Below are 25522 nucleotides of genomic sequence, written 5' to 3' on the forward strand. Positions count from 1 at the left end.
AAGATGGATGGAGGGATGGATGGATGGAAGGAAGGATGGATGGATGGTTGGATGAATGCCTGGTTGGCTGTATGGGTGTTTGGATGAATAGATAAATAACAGCAGGAAGACTGAAGGACTGAGTAGGTAAAGGCCCGGCAAGTTGCTGGTACTGGGAATTTGGGGGTTGGGCTCACAACACTGAACAATGCCCAATACAAGAAATTCTGTTCCTTACAAATTTACGAAAAGCAGTGATGATGGTAAGTGACAGCCCTCTAGAGGCTTTGAGTCCAATTTAAGTCTAGACACCCATTCCATAAGGTTTTTCTTGTGGAAGCATTTATTAATAATTGGAAATAACACACACAGGTCCAGAGCTACACATGTGGCAGTAGAGGGGAAGCTGTGGTATGAATAGGAAGGAAAAAAAAAAAAAACTTTAGAAGTGAGGAGAGTGAGAGAGAAGGCAAGACAGATGCGAATTGACTGTTCAGGAAACAAACACACTTACAGGTCTGGCAAGAGAAACGAGCCCAAAACTGATCAACTGCAGAAAAATGTAGAACCTGAACCAGTTATGACTGGTGCAGTGGTGTTTTCCAAGTGAGACGCTCCTTCTCGACAAAAAGCACACTAAGTGACACAAAATCCTTCCAAGAAACCAGTTAAGATAAGGACTTAAAATCGTTCCTTGAGCTTTGTAATTAGACCTTGTTCATTTAGGGAGGATAGTCTCAGCTAAGTGATGGGGATCAGAAGCCAAATAGAGGTATGGGATGTTCAGAAGTTGTTAAAGGTAGTAGTTAAGATTACCCAGTCTCAAGAAACTTGGATGTGAAAGGAGACAGGTGATGGGAGAGACTGCTTATTCCCTCTCCGGAGAATTTTATAGGAAAGAGACAATACTCCACTCAAAATGAGAGAAACAAGGAAGACTTAAAGCTTCTTACTGCTTCACATGGCACTTCATGAACCCATTTCCTTTAAGCAGCTCTATAACTCACAAATCTTACTTGATCTCCGTCTGCCTGACTCTCTTCCTAGTTTCAGAGTTTGTTGAAAACTAACAAAGAGAATATGACTTTTTTACCTTCTTCACAAGAACAGCAGCAACAACAACAAAACAGGTGCATTGTTTTCAGCTTGTTAGTTGTATTGCTTGAAAATGAAAAGATTTGAGCAAGGTTTTAAATTAATTAATAGGAAGGAGCCATTAGAGAAGTAGCTGCAGCAGCAAGAAGACATAACCAAAGCAACACATTTCTTGAGAAGAGAGGATGCAGAAACAAATTGGCCACAGGCCAATAACAACATTTCTTTCTCTGCACTGAGGGGTGAAAACATGCCGAGTCCACAGGTGATGGTGGGTTATTTTGTTGGCTTCTGGGAACCTAGAAGGTGTCAGATGTCTCTAAGAAGTACAAGACAAGAAAAGGAAGTTGATAATAAAAGGGACTAAAGCGGAGATAGGATTTCATTTATTTCCCCATTCTCTTACCCTCGTAATGTCCTACACATTCCTATGTGGATAGCAAGACTTACAAAGCAGATCCTGGGAACTACAATTATTAGTTGCCTGTACCAAATATATTATTCCATTTTTTTCCTTGGGGGGAGATAAATCCTCAATATTTCAGGCATCTGGGTAAATTTAGATCTAATTAAATTACAAGGATCCTTTACCTTTTAACGATAACTTGCATAAGGGTAGGTGTGCAATGCTATAGCCCCAGAGATGTGAAGGTTGGTCTGCAGGAGAGTTCTAGAAATGAATTCACAGAAGAAAGATTTTCTCTTGATTTGATGAGTGTGATACCTGAAACTGCACTATTACTTTGCATCCGTAGGATGCAATCATGGTGAAGGGGAAGCAGGCACCTTCTTCACCAGGTGGCAAGAGAGAGAGAGAGAGAGAGATGAGCAAAGCCAGAAGAGCCCCTTATAAAACCATCAGACCTCATGAGAACTCACGGACTATAGGAGAACATTATGGAAGAAGCCGCCCCCATGGTCCAATCACCTCTCTCCCTGGACACATGAGGGTTACAATTGGAGATGAGGTTTGAGTAGGGACACAGATCCAAACCATATCAGAGTTTAAAGAATAAATAGTTCTTAAATCTATGATAAATTAACCTTTAACCTGTTATATTTTTCAATGTCTTTATTTCTATGATGCTGAAGATATAGTTTGTACTCCTCATACAAAAGAGCCATGTGGTACCCTGCCAGACATAATTTCTCAGTATTAAGTATGTATAATTTTGACTTGAGACCTTGTGTGACCTCATGATGAGTTACAGTTAAAATGCACAAAACAGTTTGTTTACCATCCCCAAGGGAAAAAAAGACCCTCCCAGTCGCCTTCAGCTGCAATATATCCTTTCTGATAATGCCCATATCTCTCCACTTAAGCCCACCAAAGCTAATTAAATGGCAAGTGTGCAGGACAGAGGCACCATCAGCAGTCTTCCATGATATCCTTCATGGAGCCAAAGTAAAAGCACATATCCCCCCTGAGTATTTCTATTTATTCTCTGATATGTTGTGTAAAGTTATTCTTAGAAATGTCAAAATGGCCTGTGGATACCCCTATGGGTAACTGTGATACAAAAAAGAGAAAGCATTTGTATTTGTCTGTAGTATAGAATGTTAAGATGTTGAAGAGTCATGGCAGCAGTGTAAATATGAAATGTCTTATGGAAGAGTATGGTGTTAGAATGACCATTATATATGACCCAAAGAAACAGAAAAATAAACTGTGGAACTTCTCTGCTGAAAATGATAAACAGAAGTTAATTTTAAAAAATAGAGAAATGCTGCATAAAGCTAAAAATGAAGATCTTAATCATGTATTGAATAGAAAGAGTAGATCCATCAGTATTGCAGTGAATACATGACACCCAATGGTATATTGATGTCAAAACAAGTGAGTATTTATCATGATGAACTAAAAATTGAAGAAAATGTAAATGTCAATAGGCTGGTTACAGAAATTTAAGAAAAGATACAGCATTAAATTTTTAAATATTTGTGGTGATAAAGCATCTGCTATTCACAAAGCAGTGGAGAAATTGATGAGTGACTTTGCCAGGATCATCAGTGATAAAAATCTGATACCAGAACAAGTCTATAATGCTGATGAAACATCACAGTACTGGTTTTAATGCCCCAGAAAAACACTGGCTACAGCTGATGAGAGAGCCCCTACTGGAATGATGGATGCCAAGAACACAACAGCTATTCTGGGATGTGGTTACGCTGCAGGCATGCATACATGTAAACTTGTTGTGTTAGGCAAAACTTACATCCTTAAACTGTTTTCAGGAGTGACTTTTTTACCAGTCCATTATTATGCTAATAAAGGGCATGGATCACCAGGGGCATCTTTTCTGATTGGTTTTGCAATCATTTTGTACCAGTGGCTCATGGTCACTGCAGGAATGCCGGACTGGGGACTGGATGACAACTCCAAGATTCTGTCATTCCTTGACAACTGTACCGCTCTTCCTCCAGCTGAAATTTTCATGAAAAACACTTATGCCACGTGCTTTCTCCCAAATGTGACTTCATTAATTCAGCCACGTGACCAGGGTATCCTTTGTAAACCAAAAGTATCCGAGACAGGTCTAAATTAATTTAGAATGTTTATTTTGCCAAGGTTAAAGATGTGCACCAAGCAAGCAGGTCTGTGCCTTTCTCTAAAGATGATTTTTGAGGGCTTCAATATTTAAAGGGGAAAAGGTGGATATTGGGAAGAAAAGGAATACATTTTTTAAATGTGTGGATAGATAAGAGACAAATGGTTACATTCTTTTTTGTCTTTGATCAGCCTTTCACTGAATACAAAATTTACATGTTGGCAGGGACCAGGGGGTGGGTAGAGGAATAATGGTCACTTATGCCTTCATATGACTAGCTCAGTGAATCTTCATTTTTACATTAGAGGAAGCACTCAGATGTATATTTGTCTCAGAGGAGCAGAGGGATGACTTAGGGTTGTGTCCTTTGTCCTGCACCTGTTTAGATAGGCCATCAATTTACATTGTCAGAGTAAAATTCAACAGAATCATTTTAGGGTAAAGATCTTGGGCCCTTAAGGAATTTCCAAGTGGGCAAATTGTGAGGAAGGTATGTAGCTTTCTTTCTTTCTCTTTTTCTTTCTTTTTTTCCTTCCTTTCCTCCTTCTTTCTCTTTCTCTTTTTTTTTTCATTTTCTTTCTTTTTAATCTTTGTAGCTATTTTATTTAGAAATAAAATGTGAAGCAAATTAACTGCTGCAATTCCCAGCTTGACTTTTTCATTTGCTTAGTGATTTGGGGGTCCCGAGACGTATTTTCCTTTCACACCTTAGAAGAGTAAATATAAAAACACTTTCTTGAACAGCATGGTATCAGCAGTGTACAGAGCATGGTTCTGGAAAGTTTTCAAAAAGAGTTTGGCATGAAAGATGCCACATATGCTCTTCTAAGATTTGGAACACAATGACTAGAGACACAATTGCGCATGTCTGGTGCAACATCTGGCCTGCAAGTATGTTCAGAGATGGTGATGAACAAGGTGGTGACTTTGAAGGGTTCTCTATGTCAAGCTGAAATAAACAAGTCTGACCTCCTGCCATATGTGAAATATATAACTTCCGAGACTGTCAGTAGGCTGAAAGAAGTAGATATGGAAGTTTTTACTATCCATGATGACACTGCAGTTGTTCATTCATTGATTGATGAACAGGTGACAATGACTATGAGTCAAGGTGATCATTAGAAGAATGATGATGAAGATGATGTTTACACTGCAGATAAAGCACCTATAGATGACCTGGTGAAGAAGTGATGGGCTTATTGAAGGACTAGAGCAGTAAGCATTTGTAACAGACCAAGAAGTCATGTCAGTCTATAAAATCAAAGACAGACTTCTTACACAAAAGTCATTGTTAATGAGGCAAAGGACTCTGCAGGAAGCTTTAAAAAGCCACCCAGCAGAATGTCTCTCATCTCTAGAGCTCTCACTTCTTGGTCCCTGAACTGCTTCTGATGTTCTCACCCAAAAGTAAAATAAAATGCAGTGTATAGTAACATTTTAATCAAAACGCCACATCATAAGTGAAAATTGAATGCCTGCTGCTTGTTGCTGCTATTGTTTAATAGCTGATACAAGTGTTCAGGGGATGCTACTATGCTGCTTAATTACTCTGAACATATTAATTTTTCACTGTACTAACTGTATGTCTTTTTTTTACTGTCTGTTAATTATGTATAAATAAGTGTAAAGAATTGATTCCTTATTGGTAGCATATAAATTCAAAGTCAGGAATTATGGGCATGACAAACAACCACAGATTGTCCATGTGGATGGCTGAGATTGTGACACCATTGCTTTCTGATGGTTCAGTGTGCACATTTTATTTCATACACAAAATTATTCAAAATATATAAAATTACCTTCAGGCTAGATGTATAAAGCACCTAGGAAGCATAAATATATTTTATGTGTAGACTGGTTATTTCAGGATACCTATGAAACTATTCAAATATCAAAAAAAAATTCTGAAATCCTAGATACTTCTGGTCCTAAGCATTTCAGATAAGGGATACTCAATCTAAAATAATTCTGAGATTAGTTGAGTAATCAGAAACTTAACAGTTACATTTCTTCATTATGTTTATTAAAGAAAAATTGACAAGTATCATTAAGTTGCTTTAGAAAGGCTGCTACAGCAAAGTACCACAAACTGAGTGCCTTAAATCACAGAAGTGTATTGTGTCACAGCTAGGAATCCAAGATCATGGTGCCTGCAGAATTGAGGAATAATCTGGCCCATGATTCTCCCTGGCTTCTGCTTGTTTGCCGGCAATCTTTGGTATTCCCTGGCTTTCTTGAAGCATCTGATCTCTGCTTTCAACTTTACGTGGCGTTCTCCCTATGTTGGGGTTTGTCTCCAAATTTCTCACTTTATAAAGAAATAATCTTCAAGTAAAGTTAAATTCTGAGGTACGAGGACTTAGGACTTGATCATTTGAATTTTTAGGGGACACAATTCAACTCACAGCAACCATAAATTTGCACAATTATATATTTTTGCTATGATAACCATACTGTCCTATTTTTCCAATCTGTATATTCCATGTTGAATTTTATTTGTTTTAAATTCATTTATGTAGAGATCAGGTCTTACCATGCTGTCCAGGCTGGGCTTGAACTCTGAGCCTCAAGCAATTCTCCCACCTCAGCCTCCCAAAGCATTGAGATTACAGATGTGAGCCAGTAAATCTGGATATTTTGTTTTAGATTTTTTTTTAATTGTACTTTAAGTTATGCGGTACGTGTGCAGATCTTGCAAGGACTGTTACACAGGTATACACATGCCATGATGGTTTGCTGCCTCCATCTGCCTGTCACCTACATTAGGTATTTCTCCCAATATTATCTCTCCCCAATCTCCCCATCTCTGCTATCCCTCCCCTAGCCCTCCACCCCACAACAGACCCCAGTGTGTGATATTCCCCTTCCTGTGTCCATGTGTTCTCATTGTTCAACACCCACTTATGAGTGAGAACATGCAGTGTTTGGTCTTCTGTTCTTGCGTCAGTTTGCTGAGAGTGATGGTTTCCAGATTCATCCATGTCGCTTTCCAGTGCTTATCATCAACTTGGCGATGATATTTTCCTCCCCTGTATTTCAATATTTTTGCTATTTCAATAGTTATTTGCAGCCCTATAATAAAGTTAAATAGGAAAAACATCTTTTTGTTTTAGAGTCAATTGATTCATTGTAAATAGTTAGAAAATTGGTGGTAAAAATTGAATTTGGAGATCATGTTTAAACTCAATTACTCATGCCAATATTGTTTCCAACACTATAAATAATCCAGTTTTGATTATAAGTTATCAAAGATTTATTCAAATTGACAATGCTTTAAAAAACTTAAACAGTAACTTCTTTGTGCACCCAAAAATCTGCTTTTAAACTTGATGTTTTAAAAGAATGTTTGGTTTATTTTTGTACTACTCAGTTATCTACAGAGAATATGTGTGTATGTGTGTGTGTATATGTGTAAGAATGTTTGTGTGTGTGTGTATGTGTGTGTGTGTATGTGTATATATCTTCTCTGGAGATAACTGACTAGTACAATATATGCTGAAATAACCAAAGTCTACACATAAAATATATTTATGCTTCATAGGTGCTTTACAATATATTGTACTAGTCAGTTATCTCCAGAGAATATGTGTGTGTGTATGTGTTATCTCCAGAGAATATGTGTGTGTGTGTTTATGTGTGTATATGTGTGTGTGTATATGCGTAAAACAGTGTATATATATATGTATATACATATATATATTATTTTAAAGAATTGGCTTACACAATTTGGGGAGCTGACAAGCATAAAATCTGCAGGTCAGACTGGCAGGCTGATGACCCAGGAAAGAATTGATGTTACAGTCTCAAGCCTGAAGGCAGTCTGAAGGCAAAATTCCCTCTTCCTTGGGGAACCTGAATCATTTATCTTAATGTCTTCAACTCACTGGATGAGGCCTACTCTCATTATGGTTGGTTATCTGCTTTACTCAAAGTCTACTGATTGAAATGTTAATATCATCTAAAAAAATCTTCTTAGCGACAAATTTGACTGGTGTTTGACTGAAAACTGGCAAAACCGAGTGCTATGTCCTACCTCTGCTGATATATAATACAACACATCATGATCCTGTGTTATTAAATCCTGTTAGGTCTCAAGATGAAGGCCTACTCTGTGGTTCATACAGACAGTAGTGAAAGCATTGGTTTCACACGTTCATAATTGATCACCATTCACATACGCACAAAGCCATATCTAGCTTTAATATTCTTCCTCAAAAAAAAGAAAAAAATAATCAGAAAAAAAGAAAGTTTTCCAAATAATTAAAACACTATTTGACCACTTATATTATGGTTTAGAAAAAAGTAACTGTTAACTGAACTGTTGCAATGTGTCTTATGTACTTAATCAATACAAAATATGGAATCACTGTTCAATTAAAATCTCAATGTGTGTCCTATTTTGATGAGTGTAGGTAAATTTTTACCAGCCTAAATTATCTTTATAAAATGCATGCACAATTGCTGAGCTAGAGATTGTTTTTCACACCATGCCAGAAAAAGTGAGATCTAGCCTCAGCTCAAGTTACTCCTCTGCATGCAATGCGTCACAGATTCCGGTTATGGTAAACTATTCATCATTTGTCAATGCTTTATCTGGGATGTTGCCAGAAATGCTCTCACATCACTCCCATCACCTATTTTCCTTCTGAAATTCTGCCCACAAATCACTCCATGTAGCATTTTCTGATTTTCTTTAAGTCCTAAATTCTTGTGTAATACCATAGCATTTTGCATGAATTTCAGTGTGAGTGTGCACACCATATTAAACTGTGATCAACCGTGCACCTATCTTTCGCTGGATTGCGCTACATCAACTTGGATAAAGTTATAAACTATATTTCCCAGTTCCTTGAGAAGCTCTACTTTTTTATGTTTTATTTTTTTAGAGATGGGGTCTCACTCTTTTGAGCAGGCTGGAAAGCAGTGCACAATTATAGCTCTGCAGCCTCAAACTCCTGGGTTCAAGCAATCCTCCTGCCTCAGCCCCTCAAGCTGGGACCACAGGCACGCGCCACCATCGCATTTGGCTAAAATTCAAGTTTCCAGTTCAAAAAAGGAATCTAAGAAAGATTTGGAAAAGGGGAGCCTTAAGTTATTTATCTGTATAATCAAACAGAAAGCTTTTATGGCTAGTAAACAAATGGATGTCTCACTCTAATCACCACAATATAATTTATAGCCCTATTCAGAGGCCAAGAGCCTTCTGAATGGAATCGAAGTCTGATCTCTTTAGGGGGGAACAACACTATACTGTCAGAAATTAATAATTTAAGTCTTCCTCTTATCCATTTCCAAAGGTTTCTGAATCTATTTACCATGTCATTGTGCTTTGTGGAAGAGAAATAAATACTCTTCACAGGCTCTAAAGTGATACTTATTTTTAGGAACCCAAAGTGTTATTATGGTTCATTAGTCAAAGTAGGGGTTTACAGAATTGATTAATGTAGTTTTAGCACAGCTCTATCTCACACAGGGCCAGAAAGTCCCCAAATTTATTCAGTGTATTTTTTTTTCCAATTCCAAAATGCAAAGTTGGAATCAAAATACTCGGCCCTGGAAATATTTCTATATGGGTTTCCTGAGTTGCGGACTGACAACTATTACAGAAGAAATGTAAAGGTGAACTGTCCACTATCAAAGTAATAAAAGTAATACCAACCTCATGGAAGAGACGTGGAGAGAAATGGAAGAGAGCTCCATCAGGAACCTAAAAGATGCAGGGACTGTTTAGGAAACTTGGATCTTGGAAAACAGAAATAAAATACCATAAACTTAACCATATGGTGACTTCAATGGTAGCTGCTGTTCAGTTGTGTGTGTGTATTTAATTGAAAAAAAAATGAATATAATCCATTACCACATTACATAGCTATGAATCTGGTGAATGCTTTTATGTCTATATTCTTTAATGAAGGATACTGAAACAATTTGCTGTCGGCTGGCAGAATCTGTAAAATTGTCTAACTTTAAGACTATATCAACATTAACTCTTCAGTCCTATATAATAGTGTAGTCCATGGGAATCTTGGTGACCTCTGCATTCCACAGGGCATGACGCTGGCCCTCCACAGTGCTGATCAGACCTGGTGAGCACAAAGTCACAAAGATCCCAGGCACCCTGACCAGAAACACATATGAATTCCAGGAAAGGGAATAAATACCTAAAAATTCAATGCATTCCCACCTTTTTGGACGTCTTGGCGAGAGGTCCAGCATTCAGAGGGCACACTGAGATACAGGGCAAAGGCCTCTTTGGATCTGTAGTGTGCTACTTTGACCTTTTTGATGATAAATCTTAGAGGCTGTCAGTATTGAATGGTGACCAGAGGAAAATACTGCTCTACAGATAGGTCTGGGCTGTTATACAAGTTGATCTGCTATTGGGGCCTCATGACCCAGCAGATCCAAAAGTATCTGACGTGTTTGTGGCAGGTGCAAATGCTGTTTAGAACCTTTGCGAGGTCACTGTAGAAGCACAATGAGAAACTTCAGGATGTTGGAGCACAATTTTGTCATCATTTGCACACAGAGTGCTCTCTTTTCGATAGCTCCTGGACTGCTACTGGACCCTAGTAGAGATAGAATGTCTGACTCTAAGCCACTACGTAACCGTTCAACCTCTTCTGCCCTTCAACAACTGGGAGACGTCCGAAGCAAAAGTCAAAGAATAGTGTGCACAGTAGCACTCTATTATAAGTTGTAGTTTTATATATGAAGAAAATACTGAGTCTGGCTTACAGATGATTCTATGTGACATGCTGGTATCATCTAAAAGTGGAATACTGCAAGATTACTGCCCCATCCAGGAAACCCCCTCAGCAGCCCCATTCTTCAGGAACTGTCAACGACTGTGGCAAAGGAAGCCCTTTCTGTGGGTAGAACTCCAAAAAATGCCCCTGGTGTTCATTTTTCCTGAAAGGAAATTATCAGCAGTATATATCTATGTACATAAGCTGAAAGACTGCACAGATAATACAAAATTTCAAAGGAACAGTTGAAAAATGGGTAACAAAGAGGTGTGGGGAAGAGATGCGTGGCTAGCTAGTCCTCTCAATAGTCACAGTATAAAGATATTTTTGTCCCCCTGTAAATGCTCTGAAAGAAATCCTGGGGTATAGAATGGGGTATGTAGAAAGGATTAAATCAGTAATTATCAGAATTTAGAAGGGGAGTCACCTATGCTTTTGAAAACAATGTGATATACAGCTTGTCTCCAAAAAAATACATGTACATGGTACATACTTTACACTTTCTGAAGGTTCATGAACCTTCTAATCAGATAAGCTATGTCTACAAATCTCTTAGACTAAAGGTCAACAACATCATTTTCAATACCACAGATCTGAAAAGAATTATCAACTAAATACCTGATTTAAAGTGAAGAAAAAATGCTTTAAAGCTTAGCCTCCAAGTAGACAGCCTGCTCAACTGGGTACTTTAAAATAATTAGAATCTATCAAATCTCTTTCCCATTCAGTCTGTTTTATTCTCTTTGCCTGTTCACTCTCTAAAACAAAAGAACCAGAACACTTTATGAATAATCTTAGAGATCAGCTAACCTAACCTCCCTCTCCCTGAGTTTTACTGATGAATAAACAGACCCCAGAGGTAAAGTGAGGCACCAGCACAGTGTGACAAAATCAGACATAATTTTTAGAATAGTTATAGTATACTTACTTTCTTTGTGCTATCATGTTTGTGTTTTACATGTATTGAATAGCTTAATTCTCACACAATTCTAATAGTATCATCTCCAAGAAAACTGTGGCTTGAGAATTAACTTGTCCCAAGTCACGTGGTTGGCATGCAATTAAAATACTTGATAAATGGCCTGACATGGATGGGTATTCAGTGAGTAAATAATAGCAGTGTCTTTCCTTTTTCTTGGTCCTTCTTGATAGAATTATCTGATGATGAAAGGACTCAGACACAATTTTTCCAACTTTAGAGCCTTTACTACCTACAATCCCGTATTCCTGCCTTTCTTGCTATTCCTGTTCTGTCTCTCAACATGACAATTAAGAATTTATATCTGACCAAATAAAACTCGCATACTTTATATGACTTAACATCAGAGTGTCCCTTGTCAGTTTCCCTCACTACCTCTAAGAAAGGCTTATCTACATTAAGTTCCTTCTTACTTATTTGTACTTTCATGTTCCCCCAAAATTTTACATTTATATATAAGAATCTTTTGTTGCTAGTTTAAATATTTTTCTGCATAATTCAATGGTTATAAATATTCATCCCCAAAATAATATGATCTATTTTTTTTTATTTATCCTCACTATATATTTCCTTTAACTGAGATCCAGCCATCTGACATGTTTAAGTAGACTTGATTTAATATAAAATAATAAAAGACATACGTGTGGCCAACAAACATATGAAAAAATGCTCATCATCACTGGTCATCAGAGAAATGCAAATCAAAACTACATTGAGATACCATCTCACGCCAGTTAGAATGGCGATCATTAAAAAATCTGGAGACAACAGATGCTGGAGAGGATGTAGAGAAATAGGAACACTTTTACACTGTTGGTGGGAGTGTAAATTAGTTCAACCACTATGGAAGACAGTGTGGCGATTCATCAAGGACCTAGAAATAGAAATTCCATTTGACCCAGCAATCCCATTACTGGGTATATATCCAAAGGATTACAACTTGTTCTACTATAAGGACACGTGCACACGAATGTTCATTGCATCACTGTTTACAATAGCAAAGACCTGGAACCAATCCAAATGCCCATCAACGATAGACTGGATAGGGAAAATGTGGCACATATACACCATGGAATATTATGCAGCCATCAAAAACGATGAGTTTGGGTCCTTTGTAGGGACATGGATGAACCTGGAAACCATTATTCTCAGCAAACTGACAGAAGAGCAGAAGATCAAACACCGCATGTTCTCACTCATAGGCGGGTGTTGAACAATGAGAACACACAGACACAGGGAGGGGAGCACTACACACTGGGGTCAGTTGGGGGGAAATAGGGGAGGGACAGTGTGGGGTGGGAAGCTGGGGAGAGATAGCAGGGGGAGAAATGCCAGATGTAGGTGATGGGGAGGAAGGCAGCAAATCACACTGCCACGTGTGTTCCTATGCAACAATTTTGCATGTTCTTCACATGTACCCCAAAACCTAAAATGCAATAAAATAAATAAATGGGAAAAAATAAAAAAATTAAAAAATAATAAAATAATAAAGTAATCCTCTTAAGAAAATGTTCAAAGTGACATTTGGACATTAGGGTCTTTCAAGAGAGATTTTAACATTTATTATTGTAGTTATCCTTATCAATATTTTCCCTAAAATTATATTGCAACTCTTTCATTAGGTCACTAAAGATCCTGCTCTTCTGGAAACTTCCTACTTCCCTTTCCATAAAATGGTTAAATTTCTCTAACCATTTTCTTATACTTCAAATGCTTTATGACATGACTTCTTTTTTAGATCATTATGGAAAAGAAAGAATATTGCTGAGTGTAAAGGATTCCTGGACTCTGAAACATCAAAATTTCAAACCTTAATTATTCTAGTCTAAGCTATAACCAGCTCATCTTGACACTAGTGAAGAAAATAAGACCTGAATATGTTTAGCATAAGTCAGACAGATTATATTTGATCAGTGAACATGAATTAAGAGTTTAACAGTATTGCACATAAAAAGAATAAATATGAGGGAATAGCGTATTTTTTAGTTTTCTAAACAAAATGCAGGGTTTTCAGGCCAAGTAATTGACTTTCCCAAGTGGTTTGATTAATTGTAAAACCTGAGGGAGTAAAAGTTTATTTAGTCATACTTTTATTGTAAACTTTGCTTTACTGTGCTTCGCAGATACTGTCATATATATATAAATTGAAGGGTTGTGGCAGCCTTGTGTTGAGCAAGTCTATCAGTGCCATTTTTCCAAGAGCATGTGCATACTTCATGTATCTGTGTCAAATTTCGTAATTCTCATAATATTTCAAGTGTTTTCTTATTATTATATCTGTTATGGTGATATGTGGCAAGTGATATTTCATGTTACTATTACAATTGTTTGGGGGCACCAAGAGCCACATCCATGTAAGACCAAACTGAATTGGTAAATGTGTGTGTTCTGACTGCACCACCAACCAGCTGTTCCACATCTCTCTCCCTCCCCTTAAGTCTCCCTGTTCCCTGAGACATAATGTTAAAATTAGGCCAATTAATAACCCTATAGAGGCCCCTAGATGTTCAAGTGAAAGAGAGACTTGCAAGTCTCTCACTTTAAAACAAAAGCTTGAAATGATTAAGCTCCGCAAGGAAGGCATGTCAAAAGCTGAGACAGGTTGAAAGCTAGGCCTCTTGTGCCAAATGGTTAGCCAAGTCGTGAATGCAATGGAAAAGTTCTTGAAAAAACATCAAAAGTGCTACGTCAGTGAATAAAGGGATAATAAGAAGGTGAAACAGTTTTTTTGCTCACCGGGGGGAAGTTTTAGTAGTCTGGATAGAAGATTCAAACCAGACATATCATTCCCTTAAGCTTATGTCTAATCCAGAAAGAAGCCCTAATTATCTCCTTTTCTATGACGACTGAGAGACATAAGAAAGCTGCAGAAGAGAAGTTTAAAGCTGGAAAACATTGGCTCGTGAGGTTTAAGGAAAGAAGTTGTCTCCATACATAAAAGTACAAGGTAAAGCAGTAAGTATTAATGTAGACACTGCCACAAGTTATCCAGAAGATCAAGTTAAGATCATTTATAAAGGTGGCTACACTACACAACAGATTTTCAGTGTAGACAAAATAGCCTTATGTGGAATGAGATGCTGTCTAGAACTTCATCTGACATGCATTACTGTGATATTCACTTTAGTGAGGTGGTCTGGAACTGAACCCCCAATATCTCTGACATATGCCTCTAATTTACAAGGGGGAAAACAACTTTCTGATGTTACATTCAAAATGGATTTTGAAGGAGTCAGTTTTCTTTATCACTTACTTGACTTTCTTTGCTCAGAAAGTCCAGTAACATGTTGCTCTAGGGCTTTGTTAAAAAAATGTTATTGTGTCCAAAGTATTTAAAACTTTCTAAGACTTAGTATCTATTTCTTGGTTAGAACTAAGAAAAAGAGAGATCACATATAGTGTCTGATTCAAAACCGCAAGTATGCTGCACACTTGGCCTATTTAGGATTCATGTTAGAAACTATCAACTGAGATGTTAATTATCTTCTTTTTAAAAGTTGCTTGTGGATCCACTTTTTTAGCCCAGAATATTTCATAAAATGACACTGACATGTTTTGAATATATGGCCCACCAAATCTCAATGCTGAATTGCAATCCCTAATGTTGGAGGCTGGGGCCCAGTGGGAATTGTCTGGGACATGGAGGTAGATCTCTCATGGCTTGATGCTGACTTCCTGATACTGAGTTCCTGCAAGATATGGTTGTGATAAATTATGGCACCTCCCCACCACTTTTCTCTCTTGCTCCTGATTGGCCTTCCATTATGAATAAAAGCTCCCCGAGGCCTCCCACAGGAGCCTAGCAGTTAGATGACAGCACCATGCTTGCACAACCTGTAGAACTGTGAGCCAATTAAACTTCTTTTCCTCATAAACTACCCAGTCTCAGGTATTTCTTTACAGCAATACAAGAATGGACGAATACACACACAACATTTTTGTGGTAAATTCTCCCAAATTCTCACCTTGTATTCCCAGCACTGCCCTAACTGGACTTGGGGAGTTTCATCATACTCTTCAATACAAAGATTGTGAGTATCTATGAAACCTTTTAAGACAATTTTTGTATTCTGCCATCAGGCTTCCTAAGCTACTTTGTGGATCCACAGGCAACAGAATCAGAACTTTCAAAGCAGTCACCAAACATGTAATTGACAGCTTAAAAAAAAAATGAGATTAACAAGCACCAAAGATGTTATTCTCTAGTATTTCTTTTAGCAGCATTCCATCACTATCTTTTTCTTCCACTTCAAAACTTTGCAAAATTGCTGCAGAATATAAAGCAACTGTTCTAGTAAAGTAAGTGTTTTTTTTAGCCCACTGCAAAACATCTATTCACCCATGTTTAAATCTCTTGTTCACTCTCTTCCAAGTATGTACTTGGGAAAACGACAGGATGCCAACCAGAACAAGCTCATTACCATTTTCTGCAGATAAACTTTTATAATAGGTGTGAAAAACCTCACCCTGAATAATGGTGGTCGTAGTGAAAAGAACCATGAACACAAGAGTGACTTTTGAACATGATTCATAAAGCTGCCAGCGCCCCAGTGTGGCAACCCCGCATGAATTTTGCTAGCCATGTTAACAAAATAATTTCATTGTCACTTTTCCTCAACAGTACCCAAATTTTAAAAAGAATCAAATATAATGATGAAATACTAGAAAAGTATCATTTGAGATCACACTTCACACAATGAAAATTATCAGTGTTTATGAAAATAAAGATCTGTTTCCAAAAGAATAGCGAAGTGTTCACAATAGATTATAAACATCCAGGACATCAGGGACTTTGATCCCTATATTCCAAGGCCTAGAAAAGGTGCCCAGCACCTAATAACAATACTAACTTTTGAACATTTACCTCGTGCCAGGCACAATTTTGATACGCTCCATGTTTCAACTTAAGGCTTACAGTGAGCCTATAAAGTTTCAGTTGATATATTATGAGAACTGAAGCCCTGGGTTAGATAGTCTTCCAAGGCAATACAAGTTAGTAGCAGATGGGTTCAAACTCAGACCACGCATGTCTAGAGCCTGCAGACTTACACCCTTGCTGAAAAAACTGTGTTGGATAGGATCAAACTAGCTTTAGAAAATAGTCAATTTTTGGGGTAAAACGTCAAATGTCAGATATGTCGAGGCATGGGTAGCCTTCAAAGGGGTCATGCCTATGGAAGGAAAACGTTTGGTTTAGCAAATAGGAAAGTGAGAGAAAGAATGAAACAGGAAAATAAAAGGATCGTGATGGGGGCAGAGGCGGCCTGCCCAGACCTAAATGCCTTGTGGGCGAGGCAGGGACACCTCAGCAGGACAGAAAGGAGGGAAGCTGGAGACACGGCCCACTTAGATGTGAAAGAACCTCAGATCCCACGGGACAGAAGTTCCTGAGCACCCGCGCTGGCCGAGCCGGCTCAGGGAGGCTAGCGACTGACACTTCCCTTCACCTCCCGTGGCCGCGGAAAAGCCAAGGACGCCAGTGCGCAGCAGCTCTGCGCACGCGCAACACGGGGAGACACCGCCCACACACCAGGCACGCTGTGATTGGCCCCAGTTACCCTCGAACCTAGATTCCTACTGGTTCCGGGTGCCGCGCGTGCGCACTTTGGGCGCGCGGGCGAGTGCGTGATGGGAGCAGGTAGCGCTGTCCATGGGCATACCTGGCCCGGGCCGCCCTGGTGAGCGCTCTGTGCTCTGTCGGTAGTGATCCCCGGGTTTCAACCGCCCGCCTAGCACTGGCCTGATGGGGACGCGGCCAGAGGCGGGAAGGGTAGCCGGCTTGCTCGCGTGTTTCCCACACCCCTCAGGCTCCCAGGGGCGCCGCGGGGGCTGGCTGCGGGCTGGGCCGGGGGGACCCCGGGAGCGTGTGTCTGGGCGCCGCGTCAGCCTCTCCCGCGTGGAGGCCCCTGGACGGTGTGAGGCCCTTTTCCGCCTGCCTCGCCTTTGGCTCTAGACGGTTTCTAGGCCCTGGGAAACTGCACACGGGGACGTGGAGAACGGGGGGAGTGCCGGCGAGGGGCACACTCCGGGGACCCTGGGACTTTTCGAGCGCCCACCAGGCGGGACGCAGCCCTGAGCCCTACCCGCCACTGCTGCCGCGCCGCCCCTGGGCCTGCCGAGGCCGGGGCCTCCGCTGGGAGTCGTGGGAAGGTGGTGCCGGGATGTGGGTCTGTGGCGGGGATGAGGAGGCTGACCTCGGAAGCCCTCGGGATGTGTGTGGCTCCTGGAAAATGACGCACAGGTTACCTGCAGTAAGGTTTCAACACCACCTTTCCGCAGTACTGGGTCATAACAACTATATAGCTTTTTACATAGTACTTTTTGGGAGTTACTCATTTTAACAGATGCTGTGTTGAATGCCCTCTGTTTGCCAGTGCAGTTCTCATCTCTAGAAGTGGAGAGTTGAAGAAGATACATTCAGTTATTTTATTTTTTAATCTGTGGGCAAACTGATTTTATCCTTTGCTTTCTTTAAGGTTTAATTTGCCCTTAGGTGGACAGAGAAGCATAAACTTAATTTTAATTACTATTTGGTCACAGTTTAAAAGCCTCAAGTGTGGTTTGATTTTCAGCTTAGATCTTCCCTTACATATCTTTCCCGACACTTCCTCAGATTTAGATAGTGTGAGGATGAAAACTGTATAAATGTGCTTACTTTTGATAATCTGCGAGCATCAACTAAGACAATGTTGAGTGTATTAGACATGTTTTTCAAACTTTTTGAGAGTATAGGCAGTTTCACTTGGGTTCTATGATTAATTTGCTAAGTATTAGGATGATATCAAGAAACCTGCACTTTTCATTGAATTGCCTTTGATTTTGTTCCTCAAAAAAGGGGACAACAAAAATACCCAATTAGGACTACTGTTTCAGGCATTGTCTGATTGCATTTATCAGGTCTTATTATATTCATTCCATGAGGAATCTACGATCAACTCAGTCAAGCAGATGCCCAAGGTTACACGCCTAATAAAGGGGACATTCCTAGATCGAGCCCATGTAATCTGACTCTAGATTCTGACTTCGAACTGCTCTATTTCTGAATTGGAGTTTAACTTCTCTGTTATCCCTAGATTAATGGTAAGTATTTTCTCTCTCTCACTCAAGGTAACGGAAGTTAACTCCAATCAGAACGCTAATTTAGCATATCTCCAGTAGAGTAGCTGCAGATTTATCCTACTCTAAAATTTTTACGGTATATCTTACCTTTTTTTTATAAATGAAGGGACATCTTCCTCTGTAACACATGGGAACATTGTATAATATTTGAACAACCAAAGGCATTCCAGAGAAAAGATAGATGAATTTAGCCAAAGGCATTTCAGAGAAGATAGATCAATTTCATGTATTTTTATTAAAGCAATTAATTTTATTAAAACATAAATACTGGGTTATTTAGGCAAGTTGTAGTTTATGTAGCGTAACCACTAAGCTATGCTTCCTCTTTTTGCGTGTGTCTATGTGTGTGTGTGTATACATGTGTTTTTCCTAAAGATGTATCCAGGTTTAGTACTTTCGGGATAAGTCCTGCACTGTGCCTTGAGAGATGAGGGGAGGGAGTTAAAGGCAAAGATAAATTAACATGTTAATAGAATACAGGTCCTGAAAGTCCTTAGATGCCTGTTAAATAGTTTAGGCTTCACTCTGGGGGAAGTAGGAAGATTTTTGAAAGACTGCAGGAAGGACCTGATAGTTTGCAAGTTGGCACTATCACAGTGGCTGCAGACCTAAGAGTAGATGAGAAGGTTGGGTAGAAAAGTTAGGAAATGAAATTTTCCAAAGAAAAACACGGAAAGAACTGAAGGGGTCATCTTGGAGTTTGAGCCAGGTAGAGAGTTTAGAGATTTAAGGAGAATTTGGTAAGAGATTTATTGTGAATCCTACATCCTAAAATTTTAATATTTTTTTTCTTTTCTAGAGATGATAAATAGCCAAAGACGTCAGTGACACGAACACAGTAAGCATAGGAGGAGCTGAAAAACTAGAAGCAATGAAAATGTCAACTATTTTGATCAAAAAGTAGCCATGTCTTCAGAATTTGATCATAAAACCAGAAATTAAAGGATGAGAAAATCATTTTTCTGAAACTTATACTTTCACATTTCCTAGAGAGCATACGTGTATGGATGGGGGTAGGTAAACACTCCGCAAAATTTTCTTTAAAAAGAAGAAACCATCCTGGTTTGATGTTACAGCTGCCAGCTGCTCCCTTCCTGTGCCTGTGATCCTCCCCATACTGCCCTGTTGCTTGCAGGCTCCCCTGAGCTGAGAGGCAGGCCCTCACTCCCAGTGGGCATCTCCCTGGGGCCTTCTTTACACCCTGGAGAACTTCATAGGGAGTCTGTATCTGTACACACAAAGGCTTCCTGATCCAGATGTAGTTACTAGGGCTGATTGGACATTTAAGTCCTATGGACTTACTCTGCCAAAATTATTTAATAATGTAAAAATAATATATAATTCTTACAAAGTATCCCCTTCATAATATAATGAACTTTGGGATTATTGCATTTTAGTGCACATGTACAGTATAAAAGATTATTAATTTTTTCAAACAGTTATTGTCAAAGCTATTTTGCTCATAATGTTTATGAAAGTGCTTATAAAGTTCATGTTTTATGAGACTGGAGACGTATATTTTGTAATTTCATTCAGGTATTAATATTCACATCCAGTCCTGGTTTTGGCTGATGAGATTGACATTGTCTAATTTCAAGCTTTTTAATGTGTAGTGTGTCAGAGCAAGTGTAAAATTACTAGTGAAATATATACAAATATGCCTAACAATAAGTAGACTTTCTCACACTGATTACTTGAAACAAATAGGTGGGGCGAATCAGATGACTGTATTAGAGAAGCAACTAATGCAATGCAAAATAAAGTCACCTGTGTGAGTGCACAGAGGTAGCTGTGGAGGATGAAACACTATTTTAGGCTTTAGTTACACTCTGCTGTGATGTGCTGCCTAGTATTTGCATTAACCCGCAAATACTACAAGTTATCAGTTGTTTCTAAGTCTATTATTAAAAATAGCCTTGCTTCATTTCTTCCTAAAATGAAGACATATGCAGAGTGTCTATCTTGCCAGTATGTGTTAGAATAATATCTTAATGTGTATAAATGTTTATAGGAAGCTGTCTTTCAAAGAGCTATGTTTGCAAGTAATAGTAACCTTTTAAGGAACTTTTTTATTCAATCTTTTTTCTCTATAACTATTCTAGAATTTCTTAATGTAATGTTCAGAACCCTTTTCATTATCTATAATGCTAAGTTTTAGGTAGGTAATGAGAAACTAATAACATATGGAAAAGTAATGAATGAGGAGTCAAGATGTGTGTCAATAATAAGTTTGTCAGCCCTTGAATTATGATTTTATTCAGGAGGTGATCATTTTTGAAGGATGTAAGGTAAGAGCAGTGATACTATATGGTACGTAAGACTTAAAGTAATTGAGCTAAGATATTACTTGAGCTAAGTGTAGAAATAGAAAGAAACATATTTTTAATGCATTTAGTTATTTGTATCAGAATATCTAAATTAAAGATTTGGTGTGGCTGTTTACTGGAAACAGATGGCAGATAATATTTCTTGGAGTTGTAAATGACAACATAATGTCTCCAACTCTGTGTAGCTTCTTCCTTCACTTTGTCTTGCCTTAGATTTCCCTGTGTCAGAGAAGGCTTTCCTGGACATCAGTGACAGTTATTGATCGCTCATGCTATGAGCTCTTCCCATTTCTCAGTCCTCTTACAGTAGCTGGGGTCATGATACTAGTTCTTCTAGTCACTCCTAGTTCTTCTAGTCATGATACTAGTCACTTCTCCCGGCCTCCATGCACACACACTAAAATGTAAACCCCATGCCTGGCCAAAATAAATACTTGTTAAATAAAGTTTTCCATTTCTGTTTGTGAGTTATCAGAAACACGGAAGGAAATTATCTGTAAAGTTGATCTGTGCTTTGCCAATTCTCATTTAGGGTACTTGACCCTTTTTTAATGGCTGTGCATTTTTTATGATGATGAATATAAAGTATTTAGCAGAAATGTTTTTTATTAAAATCTTTGAGCTTGTGGAATGAATCTAGCAGCCTGTGTGAAAGAAAAACTGCTAGAGAGTCATCTTTCTGCCACGTGTAATCATTACATTTAACTCAAGTTCTCCATGGGAGATCCATGCAGAGATGTGAAAATGGGACATCTCTTCCTTCTTAAAATTTGCTCCAGGTTTTGGCTTCAGGTGCCTCCTGTTTTTTGCCTTCCTTTATTCCTAGGAGTTCCCTCTATTTACTTCCACAAGGACTCTTGATATAAAAGATACTTGTATACCCGGGTGTATGTGAAGGAAGTGAAGGCAAAGGTAGCAGTCATTTCAAGCTGAACGTGTTGAGTGGTAAATCGAGCACTTGTTTTTTGTAGAACCTCCTGTGGCCATCTCCACAGTGCCATATTTGAAAGAAATCTTGTGTAAGCACTGGTCTAAGGGTCACTGACCGTGAATGATGGATGTGGTGACAGTGCGGCCATTGTAGAGACAGGCAGACCAGATATTAGTGACTTTGATTTTAGTTGACAAAATTTATTTGCTTTTAAGTTTTAAAGCAGTACAGCAGTGTGAACTTCAAGTCATAAACTTTCATTTAGAAAGTTCAAAATTTAGTTCAAATATAAAATATTCTTAATTTAAATAAAAGCTTAAAACTCTTTGTTTTCAGTTGTTTTAAACACAAATGAATCAAGAACATGATTATCACCCGTTATTACATGTTTATATTTCTGTTGTATACTGAAGGGGGTGTTAAAATGAATGCTGCAGGAGGATTTTGGTTGAGAAATTGGGAAGAGGAGGAAGTAGCAGCTGAGACTGAGACAAATGGACAGTTAGGAAACTCAAGAATATGAAACAGTACAGAACAATATAGTGTTTCAAGAAGAACCTTAAGGGGCAACCGGGTCTATTACTATTGGTAGGTCAAGTAGGAGAAGAACTGAGAAGTATCCATAGGATTTGACAACATTCAGGTCATGGGGACTGAGGAGCAATTTTTGTTGAGTGGTAGGCACAAAAACTTAACATGAGTGGTTGTAAGAGGAATCAAGGAGAATAAGAATCCATGACTGGTGGGAGATTTTGAGTTCAAGACATACTGGGACTGGGCATGGTGGCTCACACCTGTAATCCCCGCATTTTGTGAGGCCAAGGAGGGCAGATTACTTGAGTCCAGGAGTCAAGACTAGCCTAGACAATGTGGCAAAACCTGGTCTCTACAAAAAGTACAGAAATCAGCCAGGTGTGTAAGGTTGTCCCAGCTACTTGGGAGCCTGAGTGGGAGGGTCATTTGAGCCCAGGAGGTTGAGCAAGGATGCAGTGAGCCATGATCATGCCACTGCACTCCAGCCTGGAAGAAAAAGTGAGCTCCTGTGTTAAAGAAGAAGAAGAAAGGAAAAAAACACATTGCAAAGTCAAGTAAACAAATCTGTTTAAGTTAGAGAGCTAGATAAGAGAATAATGAAATAAAGCCAGTAGAAGGAAATAGAAAACAGGCAATGACAGAAAATTTTTAAAAAATAATAAACCTAAATCTGTTACTAAAATCACTAATTAAAAAGTGAGGAACAGACAGAAATAGGCATCATGATCAAAAAGGAGGGCACAACTGTACATACAATAATTTTTAAAGAATCCAAACATGCAGTGCTTTCTATGATCTCTTGTTCCTCAGCATACATTTCTACATCATGATGGGTGGAAAATCAGGGTCTAGAGTCACAAAAATAGGAATGGTGGCACCTCAGAGGGGCAGTAGAGCATAGTGGTTTGAAAGCGTAGACTCTAGTGCCAGACCACATGGGTTTGAAAATGCCCTGACACTTACTAGCTGTGATTTGGTTAGTGCCTCAGTTTCTCATCTTGAAATGAGGATGATGGGAGTCCTTGCCGCATTGTGTGAATAAATAAGTCACTTTGTGAAGAAGCACTTAGAATAGCTCCTAGCATATAGTGAGCACTCTAGTGTGGGTATTATTGAATACTAAAAATGTGTTATATAATTTTAACTCAATTGGCCGTAATTTATTATTCCCCTTCTTTAAAATGCAGCCAGGATAAATTAGGATCATTAGTGGCAACTTTATTTGGATCCTGAGGTATTAGTAAATCCTTTATCATTTTAAGCACTAGATGAACATTAATAAGCTTATTCAAGTTTAAGCTAGATCTCTCTGGAGCTAAATGAGTAGGAAACCAATACCCCAAGTTACCTGCTGACTGCCCAGTCACTCCCATGTGCCCAGGGCCAGGTGTTCCTAAGTGCCTTCTGTTGTGAGTCATGCAGATTAATCTAGGAAGCCTGTAAGTTGTTCTGTTGGTGCAATTTGGCTTAAATTACATACATATCAAAGTGGCTTATTACGTCAAAACTGAAAACCTAATTTAAGCATGTTTAAAACACTTCAGCTGACATGATAAACTTTCCCCATCTGAAGAGGGGCATTAACTCAATTGCTAATAAAAGTCTTCTTATATAAGCTTGTTTTTAAATCTATTTTTCCATATTTTCATCTATATTGAATGCTGACATTTTTCATTTTAAATATTATTAGTTAATACTTAAAGGAAATCCAAATACTGTCTTTGACAACCCTTAGATATTCATGGCCAGAGGTTATGAATCATGGTTTTCTTAAGTAGGAAACATTTTGTTGTTAAAATAATTCCTTAGAGAGAGAGCGAATGCTAACATAGATTAGTTTATTTATGTCTAAACAATTTAACTTTAGCATTTATTGTTTTCTGTTTGTATGTATGTAATCCATCAGTGTTACCAGAGGCATAGCCAAAGAGGTGAAGATCCAGTTCAGATGCTGTAAGGCGGTCCAGCTACTCATGTTTGCTTGATCTGCAGAGGTTAGCACAGCTCCTTATTAAACAAGCTAAACATACCCAGGTGCTAAACACTATGCCACATATTTATGTTGAAAGCAAACAAAAACAGCCCATGACATCTAGAACTGATCTGACATTCACATTTAGACCTCAATACAAGCTAGTCTAATGTTCATGGCCAGACTCTTGTGTTCTGCCCTTCAGCATGTACTATCTCACAGAATGTCATAAAAGGGCAGTCTGGAAACATAATAAAATCAGACAATAATAAGGTCACTCTGCAACACAAAGTTCTAAACATTCCTGTCACCAAATGAGTGCCTGCTACTTTACCATTGTTTATCATGAAGATAGATCTATCTTCATACTAGTCTGTCTTCCATATGGATAAGATTTATTGAAATATCCAGTTATAGATTCACCCAGAAATCTATAATTTCTGACACCCTCCAATCTAGAGCAAGCCCTCACTTCCTTAGATGCTCTGCCAGTTCACCCAACCAAAACCCACTTCCCATAAGAAGTTCTTTATAACGCTATCTTGTTAAGACACCCCTTGGTTCCCTATTCTGTTTCTTACTAATTGCAAGGAGGAATAAACCCAACCTGTCAATAGGGCTGTTTTGGTGGGCTTCAGGTGTTGATGATGTATATTGTCTATTGAATCCTCAAGGCAATTTCATGCTGTTCTGGTGGGCTTCAGGTAAAGGGTGTTGATAATGTATATTGTCTATTGAATCCTCAAAGCAATTCCAGACTTAGTTCTGTCAATTGAGAAAAATGACAAGTCTTAATCATTTCAGGAGATTTATTTGCCAAAGTTAAGAATGTGCTAGGAGACAAGTCTATGCCCTTCTCTGAAGATGATTTTGAGGGCTCCAAATTTAAAGAGGAAAGGGTGGGAAATTGAAAAGTACACAATTTTCATGTAAGAAGAGGGTAGGGAAACATAGTTATTCATGCCTTTAGCTCAGTGAATCTGCTTTTTTTACATAAGATGAGGTAAACAAATGGGGCAGAGGAAAAATGCCTGGAATCTGCATTTTGTATAAGACAAACAGACAAAATGGGGCAAGGCGGCCATCAGATATGCATTTATGTCTGGTGGGCCAGGGTAACTGTACCTGTGAAGATAAGCTGTCAATTAACATTGTCATAGTGAAATTTTAACAGTTCACTAGGAATTTCCTTTGGGCAAAATATGAGGGAGCTTTTCATTTTGTAGCAACCTTATTTAGGAACCGAAAGGGGAGGTGGGTTTGTCTGACCCAGTTCCCAGCTTGACTT

General features: G+C 38.6%; 2 long non-coding RNA genes across 3 annotated transcripts in view; one reads left to right on the top strand and one right to left on the bottom strand.

Annotated features, from left to right (window-relative positions):
• Window positions 1-16820, bottom strand: part of LOC108281391 — a 61736-nt gene extending 44916 nt beyond the window's left edge. For both annotated transcript variants that reach the window (XR_001815971.2, XR_005195227.1), the window contains exon 1: window positions 16714-16820. This is a non-coding gene — a long non-coding RNA (uncharacterized LOC108281391). The remainder of the gene's footprint in view (window positions 1-16713) is intronic.
• A 235-nt stretch (window positions 16821-17055) lies between these two features.
• LOC108281392 lies at window positions 17056-22052 on the top strand. Its single transcript, XR_005195228.1, has 2 exons — window positions 17056-18431; window positions 19270-22052. It is a non-coding gene; the product is annotated as an uncharacterized LOC108281392 (long non-coding RNA).
• Window positions 22053-25522: the final 3470 nt, after the last annotated feature.

This window comes from Cebus imitator, unplaced genomic scaffold, assembly GCF_001604975.1.
Source record: "Cebus imitator isolate Cc_AM_T3 unplaced genomic scaffold, Cebus_imitator-1.0 Scaffold226, whole genome shotgun sequence".
NCBI classification, from domain to species: Eukaryota; Metazoa; Chordata; class Mammalia; order Primates; family Cebidae; genus Cebus; species Cebus imitator.